The sequence below is a fragment of the Zalophus californianus genome, chromosome 8 (assembly GCF_009762305.2).
Source record: "Zalophus californianus isolate mZalCal1 chromosome 8, mZalCal1.pri.v2, whole genome shotgun sequence".
Classification (NCBI taxonomy): Eukaryota; Metazoa; Chordata; class Mammalia; order Carnivora; family Otariidae; genus Zalophus; species Zalophus californianus.
The window spans coordinates 34,904,023-34,919,321 of NC_045602.1; the positions used below are offsets into that span (position 1 = coordinate 34,904,023).

The window sequence follows — 15,299 nt, forward strand, 5'->3', positions numbered from 1 at the left end:
AAATCAAGAATCTGAAATCTCAAAACTGCTATTCTTTTTCACTGAAATCAAGATATGATAATGCGGCGTTCTGTGATGTTTTAAAACAAATGACTGTGAGAATTTGCTATCAACAATGTATTTTAGAGTTGCCTGGTTGGCTCAATTGGTAGGGCATGCAACTCTTGATCTCAGAGTTGTGAGTTTGAGCCCCATGTTGGGTGTAGAGATTACTTTTAAAAAATGTATTTTATATTCTGCATGGAGCACTGGGTGTTATGCACAAACAATGAATCATGGAACACTACACCAAAACAAATGATGTAATATATGGTGATTAACATAACAATAAAAAATTTAAAAAAAAGAAAAAAAATGTATTTTATTTGGTAACAAAAATGCCAAATTCCCAAAGTAACAGAGTACACTCAGTTTTGAAGAAGTCCAATAAAGTTTGACAAAATCAGTCTCTGCACTCAGTGTGGAGTTTACTTCTCCCTCTCCCTATGCTCCTCCCCCTGCGCGCTCTCTCTCTCTCTCTCTCTCTCTCTCTCTCTCTCTCTCTCGCAAATAAATAAATAAATAAAATCTTTTTTAAAAATAAAAACTAAATTAAAAAAAAAAGAAAGAAGAAGTTGGGGCCCCAGCGCCTGGGTGGCTCAGTCGGTTAAACATCTGCCTTCAGCTCAGATCATGATCCCAGGGTCCTGGGATCAAGCCCCGAGTCAGGCTCCCTGTTCCGCGGGGAGCCTATTTCTCCCTCTCCTCCCCATTTGTGCTCTCTCTCTCTCTCTCTCTCAAATAAATAAATAAAATCTTTAAAAAAAGAAAAAAGAAGATGGGGCCCCAGGACTTGGGTCAAGAGTACCAGAGGAGAGCCCCATCCAGGAGGGTGGGGAAGCTCCAGGGCCATCGCAGGCTGAGAGCTAAGGGGAGGGACGGCTCAGAGGGAGCCCCTGGAAGGGGTTCTACAAAGGAACTTTAGAAACATGATATCTGATATCCACTTTTAAGTTTTCTTTCTCTGCACTGTAATTCCCTTATGCAATCCTCAAGACTTCACAGAGTTTGTTGAAACTGCAGGCTTATGTTCGCCGTGTCTTGGGTAATAGAAAGAAAGTTTTCACATTTCATGGTAAGGTAGATTAGAGAGTGATGGCCAGCTGGAAAAGCCATTATGAGATGTCCACAGGTGATTGGGGAAGAGTCCTAGAGCAGGTGACCAGCAGAAACCAGCATACATGGTAGAATATGTAAACACTTTCTGGAGATCTCAGAAATACGTGGAAAGAGGATTGGACTTCCTGCAGTCATATGAGATGGAGAGTAGAATCAGTATATGTGAAGAGAAGGCAATCTAATAAGGCTAGGAAATCTGGAGAATATCTCCCTTTCACTCTCTCTCTCTCTCTCTCTCTCTCTCTCTCTCTATAGATATATAAAACAAATGTGTATTGTGTGTATGCATGTGTGTATATTATATATCTACATTGGGTTTATAGTACATACTTTTTCACTTTATATCATGAGGCTTTCTTAGTATCCTTAAATATTATTCAAGTACATAGTAAGTATATAATAAATAATGGCCTCTTAGTGCCCTATGGTGTGATTATTCCATGCTTTATTTAACTAATTCCAATTACTGGACTTTTTTTTAGTTTTTCACTTTTGTAAATAACACTGCAGTGAACATTCTTATGTTGTCTTTTTGCATATTAAAAAATTAATTCTGGGGCACCTGGGTGGCTCAGTTGGTTAAGTGTCTGACTGTTGATCTCAGGGTTGTGAGTTCAAGTCTTGCATTGGGCTCTATGCTGGGAGTTGAGCCTACTTAAAAAAAAATTATTTCTCACACTAAGTTCTCAGAACTGTATTTTCTGTGGCAAATGTCTTAAATGGTTTTAGGCTTTTGATAGAGATTGACAAATTGCCCATTGGAAAGATCATACCCAGAAGGACTTCATAACCACCATGCCCCCATACCCCCAGAATTGTATGAGTGTCCATTTCACTACATTCTTCCTAGGGCAACTTGCATATTCAGGGGATTAGCTGTGTTCATTTAAAATGCTGAACATGACAGACACAGACACAAGAAGGCAGTTGCTTGTTACCAAGGGATTTCACCAAGAAAATATGTCTCAATTTCCATGTCAAAAGAATTGCTTTTCTTTATTTTCACAATAGTCTTTCTTTAGCAGGATTAGCTGTGAGGAAACATCAATATTTCTTACAGAGAGAACTCACTGGATTCCTTAAAGGGGGTTTATTCCTCACTCTCCCCTTTCTACTTTGAAGGCAATGTGAAATAATCCATCTTCTGGTGACATGATTGAGGAAAAACCTTGTGTTCAATTTTCTCAAGTTTACCCCTGTAGGTATTCTAGCTCTAGGGAAATGCCTACTAGGTCTCACATAATATACTTACAGTGACCAAGACTTTAAATATAATTATGGGGAATATTGGTGGGAAAATGTAACTGAGGCATGAGATCACTTACAGGACCAGATTGATTGATCTGATGTTGTCTGTGAGAACATGAAGGGTTTCAGAGAGGATCTGATGTCATAGATTTGAGAGAAACATCACAAATGATGTGCTCCCATGAACTCTCCTGGCTCTCCCTTAAGTGCACCCCTCAATTTAAGGATAACCATGAGCAGCTCAGAGTTCCCGGCACCCCAGGTGGGCAGGAACATATAGGGCACAGTCTATGAGGGAACATCTACCTTGTTGGTGATCCTGCTCTCAAATAGGGAAGTGTGGGTCAAAGAAGATATCTATGCAAGCTGTTCAATTTCTCTGACTTCATGAATTCATGGGAAGTAGCTCTCTGGAAGTACACTAGAACTCTGTTCTGCACGTTAAACACTTGACACCACAACTCCTCCACTGAACAGATAGGAAAACTAAGCAAGAAGGTTAGTTGTATCTCCTGAATTGTAATTAAATCATAAATGAACCTGGGCTAGTTCTTGGAATGCTGTACATTTCCTTTTGTTTTTAACAGAACTGTTGCTGACTACCAAATTAATGCATGTGTATTATATAGAGAGAAAAAAGTACAAAGAATAAAATAAAAATTACCCATAATCCCAGAATTCAAAGATGGCCACTGTTAACATTCTTGTAGATATTTTTCCACTCTTTTATCCATAGATTTATATACATACAGTCATCTCTTTTATAATCCTGAGGTCATACAGGATTATTTTGTAACCTCTTCTTTTCTTGTAGCAGGTTGCTTTTTATTTTGCACCATCAAAAAATAAAATTGTGAGGAGACTTCTTGGTAGATACCTCAATAGCTCTGATTATTTCTTTGGGGCTCATTCTTAGAAGTGAAGTTGCTAAGTTAAAGGTAAATCACATTTTAGGGCTTTGGATAAATACTACTAACATGCTCTCCAGAAATGTTAACCATCTTACACATCTATTAGCGGTAAATAAGACTACCTGTTTACCTGCCTCTTCATCTATGCTAAATAGTATTTAAAAAAAAAATTTTCCCGGGGCACCTGGGTGGCTCAGATGGTTAAGCACCTGCCTTCGGCTCAGGTCATGATCCCAGGGTCCTGGGATTGAGTTCTGCATCAGGCTCCCTGCTAGGCGGGGAGCCTGCTTCTCCTTCTGCCTCTCTCTCTCTCTCTCTCTCTCTCTCTCCCCCTCTGACTCTCATGAATAAGTAAATAAATAAATAAATAAATAAATAAATAAATAAATAAATAAATAAAATTAAAAAAAATTTTTCCCAGTTTGATTTCTGGCAGATGGTATCAAATATTCTTGTTCTCATACAGAATTATTGGTGATTTGTATTTCTTCCTCTGTGAAATGTCTGCTCCTGTCCTTAGTTTTGCCTATGTTGCTTGACCTGCAGTTGGGCCAACTTGGTGAACCTGATTTTCTGCAAAATCCTGGATGACTGAGACTGGCAATTGCTCCACACTGATGAGAAGATGGCTTCCCCACACCCTTGGTCCTGGGAAACTCCCTGGGGGCGCTTCCATAGTAATGGCTTCTTGCTTTGGTGAGTGGCCTATCTTATGCCATGGACTGTGTGTACCCGGGTCACATCTTGCCACACAGGCTGGTGCAAAAATGCTGCCATTTTGAAATGAAAGTTTTAGATCTGAGGTAATCTCATATCATTTTCATTCATAGACTACCAGATTCATAGATTCTCCCAAAACTTCAGCCTTCACAGTTTACATTGAGGGGACATGGCTATGGAGGCCTTATCTGGAAATGACCATTCAGTTAAGTGCAGGCCCCCAAGTACCCAAGAATGAAGAACCCCTCCTGTGCTAGGAGGACATTAATGATGACCATGATTGGCCTATGCAACTGGAAATGCTCTGCTATTACAGACCATTCATACCTTGATCAAGCACTCAGTGTGGGCAAAGCCAAGCTTCAGACTAGAAGGAGGATGAGGAAAGATCCAAAAAGCTTCCTGACCACCTACATGAGGGCCCACAGACGTGCACACCCATGCCTTCTGTTTGCATGCACATGCACATGAAATTATCAAGAAAAGAAACTAAAGGGAATGACATGATTAAAAGCAAATAATTTTATATTTCTTCCTGTCTTTCTCCAAAAATAATTTCTGACTGCCTTAAAGGCAAATTAATACAGTAACACCCATATAGCTTACTCCTCTGATGGACCTGTAAAAGGTACTCAAAGACTACCTCCCTAAAGTCTGCAGGCAAAAAGGAAACTGCTTCTTAAGTACATTGGAAAGTCTTTATGTGCTTTAATTACTCCCATGAAGAACCATACACTCGGGGTGGGAAACCTCCAGGCCTTTAATCTTATTATTATAGCCCAAGTGTTTCATTGTCCTTAAGAACCACTTAGACTTCTTACATTTCTAGTTACAATTTTTATTTGTTTGTTTGTTTGTTTGTTTGTTTGTTTTTTAGGATTTTATTTTTTGTAAGTAATCTCTATACCCAACATAGGGCTTGAACTTACAACCCCGAGATCAAGAGTGCATGCTCCACTGACTGAGCCAGCCAGGCGCCCCTATAATTTATTTTTTAAACTTTTTTTCATTTTAAACAAGAAGTTTATTTAAACAAGACGCTTGCCTTGAAGGGAAAACTATCTAGGATTCATTTCTTTTAGAGTAATTTATCCCTACTTAAAGACAGATTGCTCTACATGTAACAGCTACGTACAAAAAAGTTATAAATTTGTCCTTGGTTTTACAATGATAAATGAAAAACATTAAAATTCTCCAATCGAACAAGGTATGCAAGGATTTTTATGTTGTTCTTTTTTTGTTAAACACTGAGAGCAAAATAACTTACTAGAATATAAAGATAAGAGCTGACTGAGCATGGCACTAATGGAGAGAGGGGGTATTTTCACAGAAGCAGTATTTTCCCCCATCCCATCTCCATTTGATGTCGATCAAAACATACCATTGGCCATTTAGTTAAAAAAAATGCAATATGCTTGTGCACATATACAGTTACTTTATGTACAATAAAGGAATGGGGAAGGGGAAAATGAAAAAATAGAGAAAACTATACTGTAGTAGTCAGGATGTGGTGGAACCAAATTGCGGCTTTCTAATTGAGAATGTCTTCTTGGTCTGGAGGAACAGAGTTCTGGAGTAAAGTAGCAAGTTCCCTTTTTAGTAGACACCTCCTGTCTGCTGCTGGAACACATCGATTGTATCTTCATCCTCCATTTCCAACTGTGCAGGTGTGTCTGTTTCACTGATGGCTGCCCATCAAATCGGAATCTGATCTGCCTCATTGACAAACCCTGTCGTTCACAATAGGCTTTCATTAGTTTACTAAGTGGTGTATGTCTCTTAATCTTAAACTGCACCACAGAACCATCCTGCCCCGCCACCTTCAAATTAATATGATTATTGTTTTCAGTCTTGACTCCTTCCTTGGGCTTTTCGTCGGCCGTAGCGAGCGCCAGAGTCTCCTCAGCTGCCGCTTCACAAAAGAGGTACCGGGTCCGCACCGAACGAGCGCACCTATTTTTTAAACTTTTATTTTTATTTATTTATTTACTCATTTATTGAGAGAGAGTGAGAGAGAGCAGGGCTGGGGGAGGAGCAAAGGGAGAAAGAGAGAGAGAGAGAGAATCTTAAGCAGGCTCTACTCCCAGTGCAGAGCCCAATGGAGGACTCGGTCCCACCACTGAGATCATGATCTGAGCAGAAATCAAGAGTTGGATGCTCAACCAACTGAGCCACCCAGGTGCCCCTATTTTTTAAATACCTGTTCTTTACTCATAGACTTCTGACATCTGGAGAGAGAAAAATTTTAAATAAAATAAATCTTACATTTTACGTTTATTGTTATTTAAATCAGAGGCCATTTTACCTGTAGGCTTTTATGAGATTTCTTTACAATGTTTTGATACTATATTTGGTCATTTGGTTACTAGATTTCAATTCTGGTGTTTTAAAGGATCATAGAGTAGTGAATATCTAAAAATGTGCAACTGCGGTATCATCTGATAGTATACCTGATATTAAGTTTCTAGTTAATCAGTCTTAGTTTTATCAGGTCATCTACAACAGCTTGTTGAGGTTCTACTGTGGTATGAAAATAAATATGGATGAGTAATATTGGACTTACCTCTGAGTGGGACATAAATTAGTCCAAGAAGTATTATTTTTTGAGGACAATAAGAAATTAATATGGATGATAAATTGTTATCTAAGGAATGGTCATTATATTAGCTTGCAGTACAAACAAAGTGAATAGTGGATAAGGGGGATAGTAGTGTGGGGTGGGGAGGAAGCAACTAGTAGGTAACTACTGGAGAGTCTAGGAAATCAGGTTCTCCAGCTGAAGGAGGAAGGAGGAGAGAAGACTTGGTAAGGTACCCCCAATTCTAGAAATGTGCCCCTTTACCATCCTTCAGCTCAAGTTAATCTTCTGCACTTTTTTGTTCACTCAACAAATATTTATTGAGCACTTTCCATATACGAGGTACTTTCCTAGGAGCTAGAAATAACAGCAGTGAACAAGACAGACAAAATCCTGCCAAACTTCTTTAAACGTTAACCCGTATTTTCTCTTTCTGCTTTCACACCACCCTCTTAGTCTTTCTCCCCCTACAACCTGATATCCTTCCCACCATCATGATAAAACAGCTCTCTAAAGACCAGTGACCTTCTGATCACTGTGTCTAGTGCCCCTTTCTCAATTCTGTTCCTTGGACTCTAGTATTTAATATCATCTGATATCTGTCATTTTTTAAAGCCTCAGCTCCTTTGGGTTCTGTGATATGGCACTAGGTTGTTTTTTGTTTGTTTGTTTTTGTTTATTTATTTATTTATTTAGATTTTTTTTAATTTTATTCATGAGAAACAGAGAGGCAGAGGGAGAAGCAGGCTCCCCACTGAGTAGGGAACCTGATGTGGGACTCGATCCCAGGACCCCGGGGTCATGACCTGAGCCGAAGGCAGACGCTTAATCGACTGAGCCACTGAGGTGTCCCAATATGGCACTGTTTTGTTTGTTTCCTACAACTGTTACTTCTTCCGACTCATTCTCTTGCCTCCTAAGTAAATATTGGTGGTCCCTCAAGTCCTACACTTTGCTTATTTTTTTTCTCTGTCTCTTAAATCTTCTCCCCTGATGATTTCTCATGGCTTACATCTTTGGCTCTATTTAGAAAAATCCTAAATCTATATTCCCGGACCCAACCCTCTCCTAAACTCTAGTCCCACATTTCAAACTGTGTGCGGAAGCTTCCATCTGGGCATCTGAGCATGATGCTAGCACAATGTGTTTAAAAGTGTTTGTACCACTCAGGGTTCTCAACTGCAAACAACAGAAACCCACTCTGGCTAAGTCACACAGAAAATGAATTCACTGGGAGGATATCAAGTGGCTCACTGGGTAGACAGGGAAGCCAGAGGACCAAGCATGGAAAACGGGCAGGAACCCAGGCAGTCTGGAGCACGGAGAGCACAGCCAAGTTCACCCCACAGGAGGAGTCTGTTGAGGACGCTGCCCTGGAGCTGGCTGTCCCCCCATCTTCCCCCTCCCCCACGATCAGTGCTGGACTTCAGTTTCTCAACCTAACTTCCAGTGTGATACTTAACTGCTAGTTTTTGTGTTATTCCCCCCAATTTAAAAAGCTGAGCTGGGGCTTCCAATTGGTCTAAGTCATGACAAAAATGACCTCTAATTCCCCTCAGCTTCCCACAGAAGGAAAGGAATTCTGATGCAGGCCAATGAGATATGGCAATTAATCACTGTATTTTATTTTCTATAATCACCTCATTTCTTAAAGTTGCCATTTGCATTTAATGCTGACATCATTTTCTCCATCACTAGGAACTGCACCTCAAAACTCTCCTTTACCTCTTCCTCTCCTTCAGCTTCTGAGGCAGTCATCCAGGTCTGTGAGGGTTTTCTTTGTTGTTCATTCATGTGTTGTTGTTTCCCTTCACGCTCTTTTCTTCTTGGACCTTTCTGACCTCCCTCCCCTGCAACAGCCTCCTAACTGCATTCCCCACTTTCAATGCCTCCTCCAGTTTATCCGCCCACAGGTTAATTTTTCTGTGACAACACTTTGATCATATTGCTTGCTGCTAAAACTACCTTGTTGATAGATGTCTCAGCCTGGCATTCAAAGATCTCCACAACAAAAATCCCAATGAGAATAAGAGGTAAACTGGTGCAGTGAAAAGAACTTGACCTCAGATGCAGACTAACATGGGTTCAAACCCTGATTGTCCCACATTCTAATTGTATACTTCTGAGACTCATTTTTTTTGTCTGAAAAAATGGGGGTAATAAAATATATCTCCGAGGGCATTTGTAAGTCAGCTCTTTGAAAGTCAGAATGGTGTTGCTATAATTTGCATTTAGGTTGCAACATCAACTCACAGATGCTTATAATGGACAATATTCAATTACAGACCTGTCTGATTCAAAACCTTAAATAAGATTGTCATCAATGTGGTTTTAACACAGGCAGGTTGGGATCAGCATTCTACATGTTTTGGGGGCTGGCAATCTAACCATCATTTATAGCATTGTTCCTGATTTCAAACAGCTGACTTACAAATGACCTTTTGGAAATATTTTATTTGCAAGTAGAGAACTTCCTGTGTTATTCATTTTGAGAGTTGAATTTCCCTGATTGGCTGCTTTCCACTATAACATTGCTATTTTAAAGTATTTCCCTGCAGAATTTCAATTTTGTGAGAAGCTGCTATGAATTCCTTGTGGGGAAAAAGTGTATAGTTATGGTGGACAGATGAAAATTATTAGTTATCATTTCTAAGGTTTGCCCAACATCCAGTAAATGTGGTGAAGCTCTAGCACGTAGAAAGAAATTTTGAATCAGTTCTACAATCTCAAGCCCCACTTCATGGCATAAATCTTAGGTTGGCATTGGAAAAGCTTAACTCTTCAGCCCACACTTGTTCTCTTTTCTCTGCTTGTCACAAATGTCCCCATTAGAGCTATCAACAATAACTTGCATCCACATTCATTCACTCACTCATGCGTCCAACTCCCCCTAAGTGAGGCATGTTTGGTGATCCTCACAGGATAGATTTCATTTGCATAAACTCTTGCCAAGAATTTACAGGACTATTAATTGCTCGATTCTTTTCTGAGGTCTTTAAGTCTGGAAAGTCTTAGGTGAAAGATAACAATCATGCCAAGCTTGGTAAAACAATTATTTAATGAGCATGATATTTTAAACCAGTCTCTACAGATACAATTTGTGGGTGAGTGTGTGCAACATATTTTTTGTTTTTGCATCATTAATGGTTTTTAAAAATTAAAACACATTTATGATATTAAAATAATATAAAAGTGAAATCCCCTGTATCTCTCTCTACCCTTGCCTTCCACCACTCAATTTTATTTCCTAGAGGCAATTACTTTTTAACACTTTGGGGTATATCCTCTCACACTCTTTGTTTTTTCTCTTGCAATCATTTTAGTTGGCCCTAAACATTCTTTATGGTTAGAAGCTAGAACAACCCTGCCATTTAGCCTCTTACAGATTTTGGAGCTCTTTCATACACCTCTTATGTTAAACATATAATTAAAATAAAGAAACTCCCCCCCAAAAAAAAACATTTAAGTTTTGTTCTGTATCACACATAAGCTCATATGGACAATCTATGCAATTCCAGGACCATAGCGTTTAGTCTTAAAATAACATTAAGACAATGAAATAAAGAGTGGAAAGCCCAACATAACCTAAGAAAAACTAAAAACAAAGCAAACCAAAAAGCACTTCATTATTTTTGACTGACACTTTTTTTCCCCTGAAGGTTGTTTTATTGCAAAACTATAAATACAACATTGATATGAAATTGTTTAAGTAACTGATCCTCTCTAACCACTAAAAGGATGTCTTTTTGCCTTGGCATCAACCAACTGGGAAATAATGTTGCAAGAATACTGGGGTAGGGGGGAAAATCTGGGCTGGGGCTTTTGGCAATTTAAGGAACCAAGTAGAACCTTCCTCTTCTTGGGAATGTGCCACTTTCGGACAAGAACAGGCAGGTAAAAACAGCACCATTTAAACAGCTCAGTTTTAACTTTTATTAATTTGTAAAAATCTTTTTTTTTTTCTGTTCCTTTTCTCCACTTGACATCAGAAAAAGTTTTAAACATCATGAAATTGATTTGGCTGGATATGGAGATACAGTACCAAAGCAAAGTGAAACAAAAAACCCAGAGGACACACAGAAAACCCTGAGTAAACCCTCAAGTTTGGTCTCGGGGGTTTACAGATCACAAGAACCATCAACTCAACCCCCAAGCAATGTGACTCCTTGAAGAGCTGTTGGATCCACACCAACAACACAGGAGACTGCAAACAACGTATTCTTGACTGACACAGAGAGAAAAATTCAAGAAGCCAGAAAGAGTTTCTTGTTACCCTTCAAGGTCGTCTAGCTAATGAGGGCAAAACAAAGAAATCAATGTAAGAATTTTTTATTTTCCTTCAAAACTCAGGTCAAGGCTTTGACAGTAGATGTTATGTATCTTTAAAAGTATTCTGAAACTGGGACCCCTGCGTGGCTCAATCAGTTAAGCGTCTGCCTTCAGCTCAGGTCTTGATCCGGCTCAGCTCATGATCCCAGGGTTCTGGGATCGAGTGCTGTATCAGGCTCCTTGCTCAGCGGGGAGCCTGCTTCTCCCTCTGCCTGCCGTTCCCCCTACTTGTGGTCTCTCTCTGACAAATAAATAAATGAAATCTTAAAAAAAAAAAAAGGCATTCTGAAACTCCTCCTACCATAAACCATTTTGACATAGAGGGGAAGGTAACTATGCACAGAGTCAAGATTCTACGTATAAAGAGAATGTTTTTTTTTTTAAAGAGAATGTTTTAAACTTGTATTATTTGATATAGCTATACTTACCCTTTTGCAATAATTGGACTCCTGGGGAATGGTGCATATTTTACATTTACCTGAATTAAATTGCACTTAAGGGGCTCAAAGTGAGGGGCAGGGGGAGTTCTGTATTGCAAATAATCTAAAGATAAATTCTTTGAAGAATCTAAATAACTACCCAGTAATTGGTAATTGTATAGTATATTTGGATTTTTATGTGTGTTCATTTGATGATAATGTATGGTTATGTTTTCATTTTGAGGGATTTACATTCAATCTTCCATTTTATTATGGCATTATTAAACAGCTTGTCAGATCTAATTTGATAAATATAAAACAGAAAAATTCATACTGGTTGCTTTAAAATAGTGGGGCCTTGGTTGTTGAATAATGTATTCAGTTTGACTAGCTTTCAGAGTTCTTCTATGTTTGTCCAATATTAATAAATATTTATTGACCAGCTTCTCTGTAATAAGCACTGAGTATACAATGGTTTAAGCAAAAACAGGCACCACACAAGCCCACTTATAATTATAACAGCAGCTAATAATTACTGAGTACTTACAACATAATGGGCCCTGTTCTAAGGGCTTGACATGTATTATCTCATTGCATCCTCTCAGTAACTAAGAAGTAGAAATGGTATCATCTTCATTTTACAGAGGAAAAAACTGAGGCACAGAGACTGTGTTACATAGCTACTAAGTGTGGGATTTGAATACTAAGGAGTATGGGATTTGAATCTAAGCAATATGATCTCAGAGCCTGCAGTCTTAATCACTGTGATGTACTACCTCTCCTATGTTCTAAAAGCTCTCCCTGGAGTATACAATATAATGGATGAAACACTTATTGGATAATCATTCAAGTAAATAAAAAATTATAACTCTGATAAGAGCTATGAAAAGAAGTATTGGCAGGAACTATTTGGCTAGTTTCTCTTTTCCTTCTGGTTACAAAGTTAGGCTGTACTTCCTAGCCTTCCTTGCAGTTAAGTGCAGTCATGTAACTAAGATGGGGCCCATGGATTATGGATAAAAGTGATGGATACAATGGGTTAGCCTGGTGATGGGTATTAAAGAGGGCACATTCTGCATGGAGCACTGGGTGTTATACACAAACAATGAATCACGGAACACTACATCAAAAACTAATGATGTAATGTATGGTGATTAATATAACAATAAAAAATTTAAAAAAAGTGACGGATACACTTCCATGCCTAAAATATAAAATCTTCCTAATTGGTCCTCTGTGTTCTTCCACTACTACTCGTATTCACTAACTGAAAAGAGTGGAGTTCAAGATAGAAGCTTCGATCCTTGAATGACTTCATGGAGCAAAGTCCGCTGATGATCTGCATTGGATACTGATAGAAGTGAAAACATTTTATTATATTAAGCTAACTGAAATTTGGGGACTTTTAAAATAGCATCTAGCTTATTTTGACTAACACAGAAAAAGAAACCTTTAAGTTGAATGCTGCTGTAGGGAAAAAAGAACAAAAACATGTGATCTTGAATTCATAGTTAGGTTGGAGATGGTGTGAGAACAAATATTGGAGGTTGAATTACGGGAGAGACTTGCCATGTCATGGCACAAGATTTGCTACAACTATTGCTTATGCAACTTGGAAGGTAGCATACTACTTGCCTAGTAAAGCATATGGTTCTAGAGGATGTTTCTGGAAAGAGTTAGAGTAATAATATGTGTTGGCTACTATTTGCTAACTTTAGTAAAGCATTGCAGGAAAGAGAAAAAGTCAAGCAAGAACTGACTGATTTGGAAACAGAAATAAAAGAGAGAATTAGAGAAGTCCAGAAATTTGGAAGCTAAAAGATTAGAAAGCTGACTGCTTCTAGATAGGGAACAAAATATTAAATACCCTTGAGTAACAAAGGTCTATTGAGATCCAGACTACAATGATCTAAGAGTGTGGTCTTCTCATCTGAATCTAATGACTTGAATTAGCCCCCCATTAAATTCAGAGAGAGAGGAATTGGGGAAGAAAGCAAAGACATAAATCATGCTTGAGAATTATGTGTAGGAAAGAAGTATGGGTGTGGTTGTTGGCACATGTTGCTGACTGGAAGCAAATGGATCAGAAACCTACCAAGTGTTTGAGGGAATCATGTTCTCAAAGAAATCTTTTGACTATTTGAGTTGGAAATAACCTTTGGATCTCATATTTGTACCAGTAAGGAGTGAGCTGAACAGGCTATAAGGAAGGTATATTCCTCAACACCCTCTCATAGAATAGCAAAGCCAGGGGCCATGGAGTACAACGGACGAGGAAATTCCTTGGAAAGAAGATTAAGATTTTTTTTTTAATGTCCACAAATGAAGTTTTATTGGGGTCCATGACCATACTTGTTCATTTATTTATTATCTATGGCTGATTTTGCTCCATACCTACACGACAGAAACAGAATTGAATAGTTGTGAAAGAAACCATATGGTCCACAGAGCCTAAAATATTTATTTTCTTTTTTTAAATTTTTATTGTTATGTTAATCACCATACATTACATCATTAGTTTTTGACGTAGTGTTCCATGATTCATCGTTTGTGCATAACACCCAGTGCTCCACGCAGAACGTGCTCTTTAGTACCCATCACCAGGCTAACCCATCCCCCCAACCCCTCCTCTCTAGAACCCTCAGTTTGTTTTTCAGAGTCCATCGTCTCTCATGGTTCATCTCCCCCTCCGATTTACTCCCCTTCATTCTTCCCCTCCTGCTATCTTTTTTTTTCTTAACATATATTGCATTATTTGTTTCAGAGGTACAGATCCATGATTCAACAGTCTTGCACAATTCACAGCGCTCACCATAGCACATACCCTCCTCAATGTCTGTCACCCAGCCACCCCCTCCCTCCCACCCCCCACCACTCCAGCAACCCTCAGTTTGTTTCCTGAGATGAAGAATTCCTCATATCAGTGAGGTCATATGATACATGTCTTTCTCTGATTGACTTATTTCACTCAGCATAACCCCCTCCAGTTCCATCCACGTCGTTGCAAATGGCAAGATCTCATTCCTTTTGCTGGCTGCATAATATTCCATTGTATATATATACTACCTCTTCTTTATCCATTCATCTGTCGATGGACATCTTGGCTCTTTCCACAGTTTGACTATTGTGGACAGAAGATTAAGATTTAAATGAAGAACTTTCCTTGCCCTTCAAAATGCTTATCCCAGCATTCTGGTTACAGAAGCATTATGCTTATTCCAGAATTCCGGAATTGCTGTGGAGGAATAATTGCTATATTTCTCCTCCTAGTTGTCCTTTTTCTGCACGAGCATTTTTTTCATTTGTCCTGTCTTTGCCATATATATATATATATATATATATATATATATATATAAATTTTTGATTGTCCTCACTAGTTAGGATGAGCATTTTTATTTAAAAATAAAAGTAAGTGAGGGACACCTAGGTGGCTCAGTCAGTTAAGCATCCAATCTTGATTTTGGGTCAGGTCGTGATCTTGTCATCATGGGATCGAGCCCCATGTCAGGCTCCAAGCTGGGCATGGAGCCTGCTTAAGATTCTCTTTCTCTCTCCCTCTCCCCTCTGCTCGAGCATACTCTCTCTCTATTAAAAAAAAAAAAGTAACTGAAACAAAGGCAGATTAATCATGAAGTTAAAGAAACTTAAGCTCTAGAGGTCTCTTCCAAGGCTCTAGGAAAGTGTGTCTTTCCACTATAATCTCTCCTTTGTCATATTTCCCATTTTGTCAGGTGGTGTTGTAGTGGCTTTGGATATTTTAGGTATCTAGCTAACGGAAAGTTGAGTTGGGGATATATTTAATCTCAGGCTTAATGAGATACTTACATGGATTACACTCACATTTAATTAAATTATTGCTGGCTGTCTTTGTTTAGCAATAGATTCCAGGAAAATTCCTATGGGCCACTGCACTGATTCACCCAGCATCCTATCATG

General features: G+C 38.8%; 1 pseudogene; it reads right to left on the reverse strand.

Annotated features, from left to right (window-relative positions):
* Positions 1-5,515: 5,515 nt before the first annotated feature.
* Positions 5,516-8,373, reverse strand: LOC113938394 (annotated as a pseudogene).
* Between the last annotated feature and the right edge of the window lie 6,926 nt (positions 8,374-15,299).